This window comes from Schistocerca nitens, chromosome 8, assembly GCF_023898315.1.
Source record: "Schistocerca nitens isolate TAMUIC-IGC-003100 chromosome 8, iqSchNite1.1, whole genome shotgun sequence".
Taxonomy (NCBI): Eukaryota; Metazoa; Arthropoda; class Insecta; order Orthoptera; family Acrididae; genus Schistocerca; species Schistocerca nitens.
In genome coordinates, this window is record NC_064621.1 from 223,952,747 (window position 1) to 223,966,831 (window position 14,085).

A 14,085-nucleotide genomic window follows, 5' to 3' on the forward strand; every position below is an offset into this window, starting at 1 on the left:
ATCTAGTGACATGTAAAAAAACCTGCCGACTGCCATAATTTAGAGAGTGCACACATTACCACTGTAACAATATGAGTCAAGATAGATGTAACGGAACTTGAATAGCGTATTTGCCTCTATTGGTTACAGTAGAGAGATCGATCTTTCGGTCCTGTCTGTATATTTATATATAATATTGCATGAATAAAGGCTGGGCGTGTGTAAAGCTATCGTTAAAAGCGCACGCCATGCGTTTTGTTACAATTTGGTCGGTCATAATAATAATAACATGCTTTTGAATACAATTAAAATATAACACCTGTTTAGTGTTATTGGAAATAATATGTAGTAAATTAATGAGTAAGGTAGCCGATCCTATAAGAAGAAGTAAAATTGGGCATATTGAGGTGTTTTGCTTTATATCGACGAAGCCGATGATACGGCGTCATTTTTTCGTTTACTCTTAGAAATAAACAAGTAAAGAAGTGTTAATTGTGAGTTGTGAAAAAATATAGGGACAAGTTTTAAATAACTACAGTATACAAACAGAGTAATAAAAGGACATTTAGTTGAACGAAATCGTGGATAGCGAAGTGTGGTCATTAAATTGAGTACACCTACAGGGCGGTCAATCCCGGGATAAATCTATACGCATCTCACGAGGAACGCGGTATTGAGACCAATATTTTTTAAAAATATATCGCACAGAGCTGGCTCTAATTTATGAAAAGGAGAAAAACGTTAACTTTTACGCAAACTCTTAATAATAGCGGACCGGAGAGAAAAGTGTGTAATTCTTACGCCTAACAAACATTCGTGGAGGGCGGCGGCTAAACTAGAAGAGTCAGTTACAAAATACTGTATCATTATCATTGACTGTTGGTGTCGAGCAACCAACACTGTTCATCAAAGGGTTTCGATGGAACTTGGGAGTTAAGGTTCAGACACTCGCATATACTCCACATCAGAGTGTGAATGAGTGGTGAATGCGAAATGAAACTGTGAACAATGTTACGTTAAATAAAACAGAAGAAAAAAGACAGTTTGGTCGTATCTGTTATTATTTCATAAACTGTAACATTTCTTATCGTTGCACGAAGCCTTTATAGATGACCTTTATGACAATTTACTTCGAAGGGATCTCGTTACAAGTTAAGTTTTGGGGACCTGGTCAAGAGGGGGTAGTTCGTAGATCCTAACTACTGCAGCTATTCTGGAATCAGGTGCTACCGTGACCGTTGTGTGTTGTCAATAACTTAAGGTTACCATATCTCATGCTCTAAGAGCAACGCGCCTTTACAGTTGGTATAACGGTGCCTCACGGCAACAACGACAATACCGACGACGGAGGAAGATGCGGTAGACCACCACCATGATGTATAAACATACTCACTTCCTATCATTCTATGTACATCTATGGGACATACAAAGAGGATTTCATGGTACAAAACATATTATATTAAACCAGCAATTAATAAAATAGACTGTGCTTCAAAAGTGTTATGAAATATGTATAGCTTGACAGGGCCAATGGAAAATGAATATGCTATATTGATTAGCAGAATAATATTTGTAAGTTTTCTTTGTTTGATGTATTTGTCATAGTTTGATAGATTTAACATTTTAGTGATTAAATGAGGATCAGTACATGTAGAATAAATTGGAAGACATCACTATGACTAGCATGAAAACATGAAATAACTGCAGTGACAGGCTTAATGTAATAATGTTTGGTTACAGCAACAATGCGGTAGGGAGGAGGTATGCAGTGTGCACTGCACCTTATAATCTATTTCTGTACTTGGACTAGGTCGACTATGTTGTTGGCAGCAGAGGCTTTTGCATAGGTACCGGTAAAATTTACACAGCACGAGACTGGCAGTAGCACTCTGTTTCTAAATGAATCAAAGTGTAGTTCAACTTAGAAATTAGTCATAGTTAACTAAGACTCAGAGCACTGCAAATGTTTGCTAGGCTCTGAAATGTCCTTGAAGATATAAGCCTTATCTAGCCAGGAACTAATACTGTGCAAGATTCATCTCTATGGAAGAAAGGGAGAACAAAACAGTGGAGCCCAAGTAGGAAATTTTAAAATAAGACAAATAATTTTTTTAATTAACTTTCTTTTACAATTGCCCTATGAAAAGCACAAACAGCCAGATGAGTATGTGACACTCTAAACTGTAGCTATGTGTTAACTTTGCTTTCTTGCAAGTTTTATGCTAAATAAATTTAATAGTCACTTTGGATAATTAGAACTTGATATAACCTCCCAAAACTACTAGTCTGTCTTGCAACCAGGTATAATTATTAACGTTTACTTACCCTGCATTTTTAGGGTGAATTCTAATATCAGTGGAGTGTGCACTGATTTGACATTTCCTAGCAGATTGAAGCTGTGTGTCTCATAGGGAGCTGAACCTACAAATTTTGCCTTTCGCAGGCATCTGCTCTATGGACGGAGCTACACAGAAACGACCCATAACACACCCTCACAGCTTTACTTCCATTAGTACAGGAGAGAGGAACGAAGAATCAAACTTCTTGTGGACATAATGGAGTTTCAACAGAAGTTCTTAAATTTGGTTTAAAAGTAATATAAATGCAACTTGCAGAAGTATTTTCACAATCTCTACAAGCGGAACAAAATTCCACAAAACTGAAACAATGCTCAAACTATCCCATTTCACATGAAGAAAGGGAAGAAAACTCTATAGATCTATCAGCCTCTTCTCTGTAATATGCAAATATATACACTAAAATCATTACAAAAGCCAAGTCTCCAATCAGCATCAAGGCTGACGTGAACACCATAGCGCTTTGATAGGCACGCATGTATCTGACTTCCTCTGAGCTTAAAACTGACTCATCTACCCAGTTACACGAGGACATGTAGCTTCATGTTGACCCCAAGAAATGACTCAGTTTGGTATTGTTGACATGAACAAATCATTGGCACAGGTGAATGAAGCGGTGAGTGGCACAAAGAGACCTGTTGTTGAACTCGGGAGTTTTTGGATTTGCCATATCATTATCAGACAAAGTAGTAAACTGACTACACAGGAATGAATATTACAGTGATTACCATTTGCAAGTTGTGAATAAAATCATAAATGAATCAATGAATAAGATTTCACTTTCTGCCTAAGACTGATAAATCTATTGGAAAGTTTTTGACTTTGTTTCAACAACTGCTCTACTAAATAGCCCTGAGAACCATTGTATTGATTCATCCATGTTAGTACACTGAAGAATATGTACATAAATGTTACACTTTCCAATTTGCATCACTATACTGCAAACTACTGTGAAGTGCATGGCAGAGGATATTTTCCATTGTAGCACTTACTAGAGAAGAATGGTTGCTTAACTACTTCTGTGTGCACTTTAACTAGTCTCAGTAATCACTATTGGAGCAATACATAAGGGTTGTAGAAGTGACCTAATTATGGTGGACAGGTTGAACATCCACTGCACCTTACGCTCCTTCATGATACGGCAAGTCCTGCTTAGCATAGTGTCAGCATGCAGAAGAAACAAAATTACTTATGGCCTCTTTGCCGCCTCCTAATTTGTGTGCTGTGCGCAATCAATACATATTGGAGTGCAGAACCAATTAAACAAAAACTGTGGAAAGGTAATCAGAAGCACTCTTCTGCAGCTGACTGATGCAGGTAGAGTAAACATGCATAACAGCACAGAAAATTTCACCATTTTTCAGAGAGCTCCACTCTTCTTTTGGTTTATTTCCATTAACGTAATGCAAATTGTAAGATGTGTGATCAAAAAGTAATGATATTTTTTTTTAATTTTATGGTTTTTACACCTCCAATTTTCAAAAATTTTTTTATCTTGCTGGTACACATGTTCCTGATGTATGTTTGCATTTTCAGCTGTTCTGCATATTTATTTTATTGTTATGAGTTGAAGAAAAAAAGAAAAACCACAAACACTTAAAGCTTCTTTGCCGCCTTCTCGTTTGTGTCCTGTAACTGAGCAACAAATTAAACAAAAACTGCAGAAAGGTAATCATTCAGCTAAAGCTTGCTATTGCATGCTGACAATGTTTGGGCAAGCTTCTGCTCTTTTTTTTAGTTCCTTTCCATTAACATAACACAAATAGGTTATACATTAGTATTCATAAATTAGAGAATAAACACAAGAAAACTACAACCTGGGAAATCTTAAAACAATTGTACTGAAGTATATTGCTATACACAGACTGTCCCTGGAGGGATGATCAATATTCAAAAATATGACAACAACGATCATTCAAAACAGAAAAGTTTAGTAGACACTGGCTCTAAAATGCATAGCTTAATAGCTGTGAGCACTTCTTCACCTTCACTACTGTGAACACATCTCTTCTATCACAAAAGTGCAAGCAACTCAAAATAACAACTTCTGTTTCCTCTTTGCCGAGATATACTGACCATAAGCAGCAGTCTGACTGCAGTTTGTAAACATTGATAATTTATATGGAATAATATTCCCATAGTTAAAACACTACGAAATATTAGACTTGTAAAATTTGTGATCTATAAAACTGAATAAAATTAAATTCCAACACAAAGTTAATAACACAGAATTCCCTGACATTTTATGAAATTGCTGAAGTTTGCTGAGATTTCCATAGTTTTTCCAGGTATAATGCATATCCCTGAGTTCTCCAGGCTTTCCAGGTATTCCTGAAGAATCGCCACCCTGGATCCATAAGCCTTCAGCATCTGGTTTAGTTTAGGATTGACTGATGACGTCTCTGCTACATGATATGGACTCATGGTGAGGCTGACCTGTTAAGAATCTTGGAATCTCCTAAATTCATTCACCCAGTTAAATTTCACATGGTCCTATTTTAAATCCCATGCCACTTTTCTTGATGTTGACTCATCCTCACTGAGGATCATCCACACACTTCTGCCCGCATTAAACCTACTAACAAACATCAGTACTTACATTTTGACGGTCACCATCTTTTCCATGTCAAACACTCCCTCCCAGACAGCCTTCTGCAGTCACCTCCCTACCCTATAGCTCCTACCACTGTTATCGTCCCCACTGTAAGACTTGCCCTATGCACTCTAATACAATCATCTACACCAACCCTATAACTGGCAATACATATATTATTAAAGGGAGAGCCATCTGTGAAATGACATGCCATGTACCAGCTATTTTGTAAACACTGTTCAGCCATTTGTATTGGCATGACTGCCACAAAGTTACCACAGAGGGTGAATGGCCATAGGCAGATGGTGTATACTGGCAACACACAATATCTTGCAGCCAAGCATGCCCTACAACATGACAGTTGTGACCTCGGTGCCAGATTCACCACAGGTGCCATCCAGATTCTTCCCCTAGATACTAGTTTCTCAGAACTCTGCAGGTGCGAGCTGGTGTTACAACACATCCTTGGTTCTTGCCACCCAGGGCCCTTGATTTATGTTAATTTCTTCAATCTCAGTATTTCTTCTCAGTAACTATTCCTTTCTTCACTTTCTTTTGGATTTCTGTATCTTTTATGGCTTGCCACTCTTACTAACTCTTGCCTGATGTTTTATCTGCAATCTCTGCCTTGCTTATTGCTCTATCTTCCAATTTTTAAGGTTTCAAATGTCATCCAGTGCAGTTCCTAACAAGCAGTCTCTCCTTCTCACCCTCTCTGGTAAATCTCCCCTGATGTGTGGTTTTGGATGACTTTCCCAGACCCTTCCCATAATGCCACCCCAAAACAGCGGAGAACCTCCACTTCACTGCACAGTGTGTAAGGGGTTCAGCCTGAACAGATTGCCTCCAAACACGTCTCCGACGATTGTCTGGTTGAAGGCATATGCGACACTCATCGGTCAAGAGAGAATGTGATGCCAATCCTGAGCGGTCCATTCAGCATGTTGTTGGGCCCATCTGTTCCGCACAGCATGGTGTCATGGTTGCAAAGATGGACCTCACCATGGACGTTGGGAGTCAAGTTGCACTTCACGCAGCCTACTGCACACAGTTTGAGTCATAACATGACATCCTGTGGCTGCACGAAAAGCGTTATTCAACATGGTGGCATTGCTGTCATCTACTGTAGTAGTAGCCCTTGGGCGGCCTGAGCAAGGCATGTAATCGACAGTTCCTGTCTCTGTATCTCCTCCATGTCCAAACAACAAAGTTTTGGTTCACTCTGAGACGCCTGGACACTTCCCTTGTCGAGAGCCCTTTCTGGCACAAAGTAACAATGTGGATGCGATCGAAGTGTGGTATTGACCGTCTAGGCACGGTTGAACTACACACGACACGAGCCGTGTACCTCCTTCCTGGTGGAATGACTGGAACTGATCGGCTGTCAGGCCCCCTCCGTCTAATAGGTGCTGCTCATGCATGGTTGTTTACATGTTTGGATGGGTTTAGTGACATCTCTGAACAGTCAAAGGGACTGTGTCTGTGATGCAATATCCACAGTCAACGTCTGTCTTCAGGAGTTCTGGGAACCAGGGTGATGCAAAACTTTTTTGATATGTGTAATTTGGCGATAAATTCCTTTCTGTGATTTCCTGTGCTTGCATAAACTTTAAGAACTACGAAAATGTCACTCCCAGGTCTCACTAAGAAAAAATGGGAAGTAAGTTAGGACATATGAACAGTAACAGGAGTTCAAGCAGCAGTGGAAAGAGTGAAAGCTCTAATACAGAAATGGGCAGGGCATACCCCACAAAAAAAGACAGAAGGTGGACAAAGGCAGCCTAGATGGAGTCCCAGAGAAAGATGAGGACCACAGGGCAGACGAGTTAACCATTGGGATAAAGAACTGATGATGCAAGCTTCAACTGGAAGAAGACAATAGGAGACAAGGCATGGAAACAGCAATTGAAATTGTATCTATTAGCTTAAGGTTAAAAGGCTACACATGTAGAGGCTGAATTAGCTGAACAAAAAAAAGAAAAAAATTATATGAAGGTTGCAGGACACTGCAAATGCAAAGCCATTGAGAGTAAATTGACAGCTATCTTGTACATTCACTTGGCACACCAGGGGAGCTCCATCACAATTGTTTTGGTTACGCTCTTCCCATTGCCTTTTTTTAACACAATATGCTTGGGACAGGTTAAGTTCAGAAGTCACACTGTGCATTGTTAGAGGCATCTTTAATTCAGAATATATGCAGAGTTTAGAAGTTCCAATATTCATCTTATACTCATCACAAATCTCCCAATGCCTTGGTCAGAACTGAGTGATTAGAGCTAATTTTGTTTCTGAAACAAATCTCTCACAAAAATAAGAAATTATGGTGTATGTATGCATCACTGGGACACTAATTTCATGGGATAAAAGGTTGGCTGGTTTCAGAGGGAGATATATCATAAGCCCGGTATCTGCCTTTCATTGATGGAGAGCCCTCTCCAACATCACCTAGGATTAAATGGTTGGACTTGCCTTCTTTGTTTTATTATATTGCATTCTATTATTTAGGCCTTACTCAATTTTGTCTGATTTGTCATAATTTTCTTCTTCTTCCTGTAGATGAATAACATTTTTGGGTCTCAGTAGACTGGTGTCTGTTGTGCAACTGCCTGTGATCTCTAGTAAACTGCACTTCGAGGTGGTCTCTTTATACATGTACACAAATACACTTACATATACACTAGGCTTTTATACTTCTATTGGGTCAACAGAAGCGTCCAATTCCATGCGTCAGCTTTGACCCGTGACGTAAGGGTGTTGTCGTGTGTGACGTGGCGGCGCAGAGTTTGGTTTGTGAGTGTGGCGTGTTTGTAGTTGTAGTCGTGTTGTGGTTTGTTGTGCTCTCTGGTGGTATGTTCAGGGTTTTTGTTTGTGTGGTATAATGGGCTCAGTTTGCTTTTGCTCATTATCCAGAATTGTTCCGAGTGTCAGCTGTATTTGTAGTGGAATTCGTTTCAGTGAGTTAACGATTTTGTGTGAAGGTTAATTTAGTGTTGTTTGCTGTACATCTTGTGGTAATTTTAGTAAAATTAATCAGTTGTTGTTTTTGTTCAGGAATGGATATGACGGATAAAATTAACAGTGCACAGGTCAAGGGAAGTGTTCAATCCCAATGTGTGGCTGTGTATGTTGATATTGGTATCGAGAGATGTTTTTGGGCTATATAGGCCTAGGGAAGTGTTTGATCCTAATTTATGGGATCGGGAGCTGCTGTTGAGATATATAGGTCAAGGGAAGTGTCTGATTCCAGATGATGTGTTTAGTGACATTTGGGGAGTTTTCTGATGTCGGGTTTTTTTGTCGTTTTGTGTGGTTTTGTATGGGGGTGGGTGTCTAAATTTGTTTATATTTATATAATAGAGGTAAACATTCCACGTGGGAAAAATATATCTAAAAACAAAGATGATGTGACTTACCGAATGAAAGTGCTGGCAGGTTGATAGACACACAAACAATTTTTTTTTTTTTTTTTTTTTTTTTTTTTTTATGGTTACAAGGATGGTTTTCGGGGGTAGCAGACTGGGTAGGGATTCCAGGCGTTCGAGAAAGTGGTTGGTGTCTTTGATGAAGGATGGGAGACTGCATGTAATGGGTTGAAGGTGTTGATTTACGTAGGCAGTTTGCTTTTGCTCATTATCCAGAACTGTTCCGAGTGTGGGGGCTTGGTAGCCAGCTACAATGGGGCGGCCGGGATGATTGGGTTTGTGAATTTTAGGAAGAAGGTAGAAGGTAGGGGTGCGGAGTGTTGGTGGGGTCAGGAGGTTGATGGAGTCAGGTGAAAGGTTTTGTAGGGGGCCTAAGGTTCTGAGGATTCCTTGAAGCTCCGCCTGGACATCAGGAATGGGATTACCTTGGCAAACTTTGTATGTAGTATTGTCTGAAAGCTGACGCAGTCCCTCAGCCACATACTCCCGATGATCAAGTACCACGGTCGTGGAACCCTTGTCCGCCGGAAGAATGACGATGGATCGGTCAGCCTTCAGATCACCGATAGCCTGGGCTTCAGCAGTGGTGATGTTGGGAGTAGGATTGAGGTTTTTTAAGAAGGATTGAGAGGCAAGGCTGGAAGTCAGAAATTCCTGGAAGGTTTGGAGAGGGTGATTTTGAGGGAGAGGAGGTGGGTCCCGCTGTGACGGAGGACGGAACTGTTCCAGGCAGTCTTTCCCACTATGACATATGTCTGTTTGTGTGTCTATCGACCTGCCAGCACTTTCGTTTGGTAAGTCACATCATCTTTGTTTTTGTTTATATTTAGTTTGCCCCCACCCAGAAACACCCCATTTCCCGCACTTGTCCCGTTAGTGTCATTAGGCTTTTTGTGGAAAGTGTGTGTGTTCGTTTTTCGATGTATTTTCATCCTCACAATGTGTACGTACCGACTTTCTATGCGCCATATTGGAATCGTGGTTTATGGTCGTTTCCGCCATATTTGTGACGTCATGGGTCAAAGCGGACGGGCGGGATCGGACGCTTCCATATTTCCCTTCTATTTGGGGTATACCATCGTACAATTAACAGTAATTCCCACCCAGCAGTTACAGCCACTGTTTTTGGGACATTTCACTTGGTCATAAAGCAAATGACAGAACTGAAAACATCCATCAAATATTTCCAACTATAGGTTCACCTGGTATTTGGCTGAAAAGTCCCCAACTCTACAGTGGCCCACAACTCAAATAGCCCACTCTATATTTAAGGGGTAGAGAAATCCACTGTGCTATAATATGTTGTGGATAAAGGTAGTGTGTCCTACATTCCAGCAGGTGATATCGTTCTCCTTGTCAACCACAAATTCAGAGACCAAACTTCCATCTTCAGGTTCAGCCTAACAAAACTCCACTGTTTTTCCTCCACTAAAATAAAGGCAACATTTGTCTCTGTCAAATGTCAAAGAAACACGTAAACTGGCCATTTAACACACTAAGGCATAGCACAATGCAACAAAACTATATAGTCTTTCCCACTATGACATACGTCTGTTTTACTTTGAAGTGGATCGCCGTCCAACAGTCAGCACATGCCTGTGCCACTTGTGATGACAACACTGCTTGCAACTCCTGCACCAATACCTCACTGATGTCATTTGTCAAGAACAACTATGTGACAGACTTTTTGTCCTCGCAATAAGAAAGCTCACCAGTAAACTGAAAGACATTCACCACAGGCCAAATCAAGGTATATGCTGGATGGGAAATACCACCCTCTTCAAATGTAGCAGAAATACCTTTCACCAGTGATAATCATGTGCAACGTAATTGCAAATTAAGGAGTGAACACTGCAACACATGCACACACAAGTATGGCATGTGTTGGTTCCAGCATTAAATGACACACGTATAAGCATACAAATATATGTATGCAGTGGCCTGTAGGTAGTTCAGACAGTGATAATTAAGTGTTGGGATCCACCAGATATAAATGAAAGGCAAGGGTCATCAAATAGGTGATATCCAGTGATCACACCTTGTTATTACATCAAAGGGACATGTTCACATTCAAGTTCTTAGAACCTGTTGCAGGATTTTCTATAAACAAGAACATTGGAAGTCCTTAAAAAACATACAACTGCCTTTGAAGCTACTTGAACTGGAGTCTGAAACGGTGTCCACAGTGCATCATTTGTGCCAAGAAGTGAGGGAACTATTTGTAAGAGGAAAATTGTTCCCCAGAGAAAGCTGTTGCCAACAAAGCAGCAAAGAACTTCAACATATTCTTGTAGAAAAACCCGATGCAACTGAAATGCAGAAAACATCTGGGACATTGCTGCAAAATTGGGAAGGACCACCAGCACTTTTGATGTGTCAGAAAATGGAGGAACTAGCCAAAGGGATACATTCATTACTGACATTCTCTTCATAGACACTGAACTAACAGTGAGCCTCTTATACTTTAGAAGACATAAGAAAAATTTAACGAGTGTGTGCACATATTTATACTGTGTCTCCTTTTGGCAGACTGGCACAGCTTTTCAAATTTTCACTATTTCTGGGAAAAATCCTGCATGCAGAGACGAGATAGACCTATAGTTATAGTTATAGTTATAGTTAGAGCACTATATGAAGGGTAAATAGTAGTAGTTACAGGTCATGTTGATGTCATTATAATGTGGTTTCTCAAAAGTCTACTGTATTTCCCTCAGAGTGACCAAAAGTGGTTCTATATTTCTTTTGTGTAGTTCTTTCCTATTCATGTAAAACTGTCAAAGGAAGTGACCTGGTAATAAATATTGTAATAAACAAAAACAGAGGTACGAGGTTACAGTTTTAAAAAGAAATGTTAAGTTACACCCTATTAATTAAATATTTATTAAAAAACGTGTTTAAATGTCGTTTATTCTACAGGTGCTCGGCTTTCTTTATTTTAATAGGAGTGAGGTATTTGTGAAAGGAATCCACTCCTTTAATGACAGTGCTACATCTTGCACCAATTCATATAAATTAAGACTGGTTGAATTGTTCAGTTAATGAATCAGAACTACAGTCAATGAATAAGACAATGAACATGTTCTGCAAAAAATTCATCCGATTTGCTCAAATTGTTATTAACTGCCTCTTTACATGACGGAACTCAAAATGTCCAGATGAATAAACTGCAATAGGGCTGAAAAGTTTACGATCTGATGAAATGTGTACCCAGTTACTTTTGTTTCTTATATAAAGTCTCTCACTATGTTGACACACGCGACACCTGTCGGTACTCTCCTTATTTCTCTCATTTTCTCATTGCACTATTTCATACAATTACTCAACAAATGTAATTTAAGTATCGACGCGATTGTGACGTACCGTAATAAAATATTATGCAGACAGCAAAAAACGTCCGTATCGTGTTCAGAAATGTAAACAAATTGTTGTGCACATATGAAATATTAAAGTCACGAAGTTTTCTTTAAAGGCACTAAGAAATGCTGGTACATATACTCACTAATGATGTTTTCTCTTTCAAAACAATTCACAATTTCGAAAAAATAAAAATGTAATAAGAAGAAATGATTTCGCATACATAATGTTTTACCGCTCCATATTAATTACGCAAATATCTCTCGGAGAGAAACATGTGTTAACCTTGTATTGCCTCTGGTAATTTTCTTTCAAATGTTCATGAAACTCATCTCAAAAGTAAAGGACTCCGTCTAATTTCTACCAGAAACGATACAAATCAGTATTTTAAATTATAAGATTTCTCGACTGTATATTTAGTATAAAAATGCGTATACTATCGCCTAAACACGATTTATCGTTAGACATTAAAATTTCACGTTACACTCGGTCCTTACTGCCTCAGGATTATAGCGTCTTCCACGACGTCGTCCACAGGCGTCACGAACACCGGTTTCAACTTTGTTTCAATGCGCTGTCGAACAATGTTGTAGCAAGTGCAGCGCGCCTGTCAAACAGTTCCACATCCAACCGACAGGGGCGCTGTGTTTATTTCTCTGCGCAGACATCGCTGCGTGTGGACAGAAGATTTGCACCAACCTGAGGTGTGTGCAAACCTGGAAGTTGGAGTTGGAGGTTTGAGCGAAACCTCTCAAATCTGTGGGTTCAAAATACATCTGCGCAGACAAGTTGGAGCGTGTGAACACGAGATCGCCGCAAATCTGGCGCGGAACAGCTGTTTGCTCAGTATTTGTACGCACAGGGCATTAAGATGGCTGATACTCGTCAGTGTTCTCGAGAGTTTGTAAGTGAATTCATTGAAATATATAGAAACCACCCATGTTTGTGTAAGATTAAAAGTAAAGAATATAGTGACCGAGACAAAAAGACAGCAGCATACAATGCTCCAATTGAAAAATTGCGGGCAGTTGACGCCTCGGCAAACAGAGAAACAGTAATAAAAAAAAAATTCGTTGCGAACTCTGTCGAGAATTCAGAGTGGAGTTTTGTATCCTGTAACAAAAGTTTGTTACAGGATGCTTCTACACAGTAGCGAACTGAAAATGCCTACTCAGAAACAAAGTAAACCATAGCTCATTGGCCATGTAGGTATGTAATATCTAATAATATAGGCCTACTGTGTTTCAAACACGTCTACAACACCAAAAATATTATCTGTAACTTGGCAGATTTAATTTACTTGACTTGCCTTCATGAACTCATCCTTCAGGATAGCGTAAATAGCTTCACATGTGTTGGGTATTATTTCACTCAACGATTGTTTCGATATTGCAGTTGAAAATTCCAAATCCTTGTAGCTCCTTCCTGTTGCTAGGAATCTTAATGTTACCGCCAGCCGTTCATGAGGAGAAATTGCCCTTCTCATACAAGTATTTTTTTCTCATCATATAAGGGGTTACAAGCTTTAAGAGATAATTATAAGTTTCGACATCCATCCGCAAATAATTTCGCCAGTCGTTAGGTTCGCCCTGCAACTCTCGCAGTAAATTTACGTGAGAAAAATGCTTTCGCTTTAGCAGCGACTGTCTACTTACCGCTTTCTCTGTTTCCTGGGGTTGGTCTGAATGTTTTTTGCAACACATGTTGCGAACACAGACCACACCAGAACTTCCTCCATTTCTATATTTCAAAATAACTGAATTAAATTTTTGACGTTTAAGCCGGGTTCACACACGCAACGAAAGTATCGCCAAAAGTCAAGTCATTCTGGAGTGGCGCTGTGAGCTACCGTTCACACAGGACGCCACAAATTCTTCGTCATTGCGCTGTTTGCAAAATGGCGTCACCTGTCTCAGCTGATTAAACGGTTGTACATATTACTAAATAAGATGTTTTGGAAACATAATAAATGTAGAATATTACTTACCAAAGTGTTTCTCGTCTCTCTTGTCTCGACTACATGTTTTTAGAACCGCTGGGTTTATAAATACCGTCTGTAGACGCACCACTCTTAAGTGATTTCAGTACTTTTTTATGTTCATTCATGTCAGCATTTCGAATGCTTCGAATTTTTAATTTTGTTGTAGCTACATCAATTCCAGATACATATTCACGCATACTGTTTACTATTTCAATTAATGCAGCATCTCTCAAATTTCTGTCTTTGTATGATTCGCTTTTGTGGTTCCAAAGGCATTCTCGTTCTTGATACACCTCCAAGAATCTCATAATTGTCGCTGTTGACCACTTTTTCGACATATTAATAGCAAAAGCACTATCTGCGAACCAGTGTGCGATTTGCAGGGGGGGATGGGGG

At 39.6% G+C, this 14,085-nt stretch overlaps 1 protein-coding gene across 5 annotated transcripts in view; it reads right to left on the minus strand.

The window, feature by feature from the left end:
• The window catches only part of LOC126199283 (mediator of RNA polymerase II transcription subunit 25-like), a 371,538-nt gene that overhangs the window by 285,588 nt on the left and 71,865 nt on the right, over positions 1–14,085 (minus strand). The window contains exon 1 of one of the 5 annotated variants that reach the window (XM_049936095.1): positions 12,206–12,332. The exons of 3 other annotated variants lie outside the window; for them this stretch is intronic. The gene's annotated coding sequence lies outside the window, so the exon portion shown is untranslated. Of the gene's footprint in view, positions 1–12,192; positions 12,333–14,085 lie in introns of those variants that run through there. One more of the 5 variants, XM_049936098.1, reaches the window with a different exon arrangement.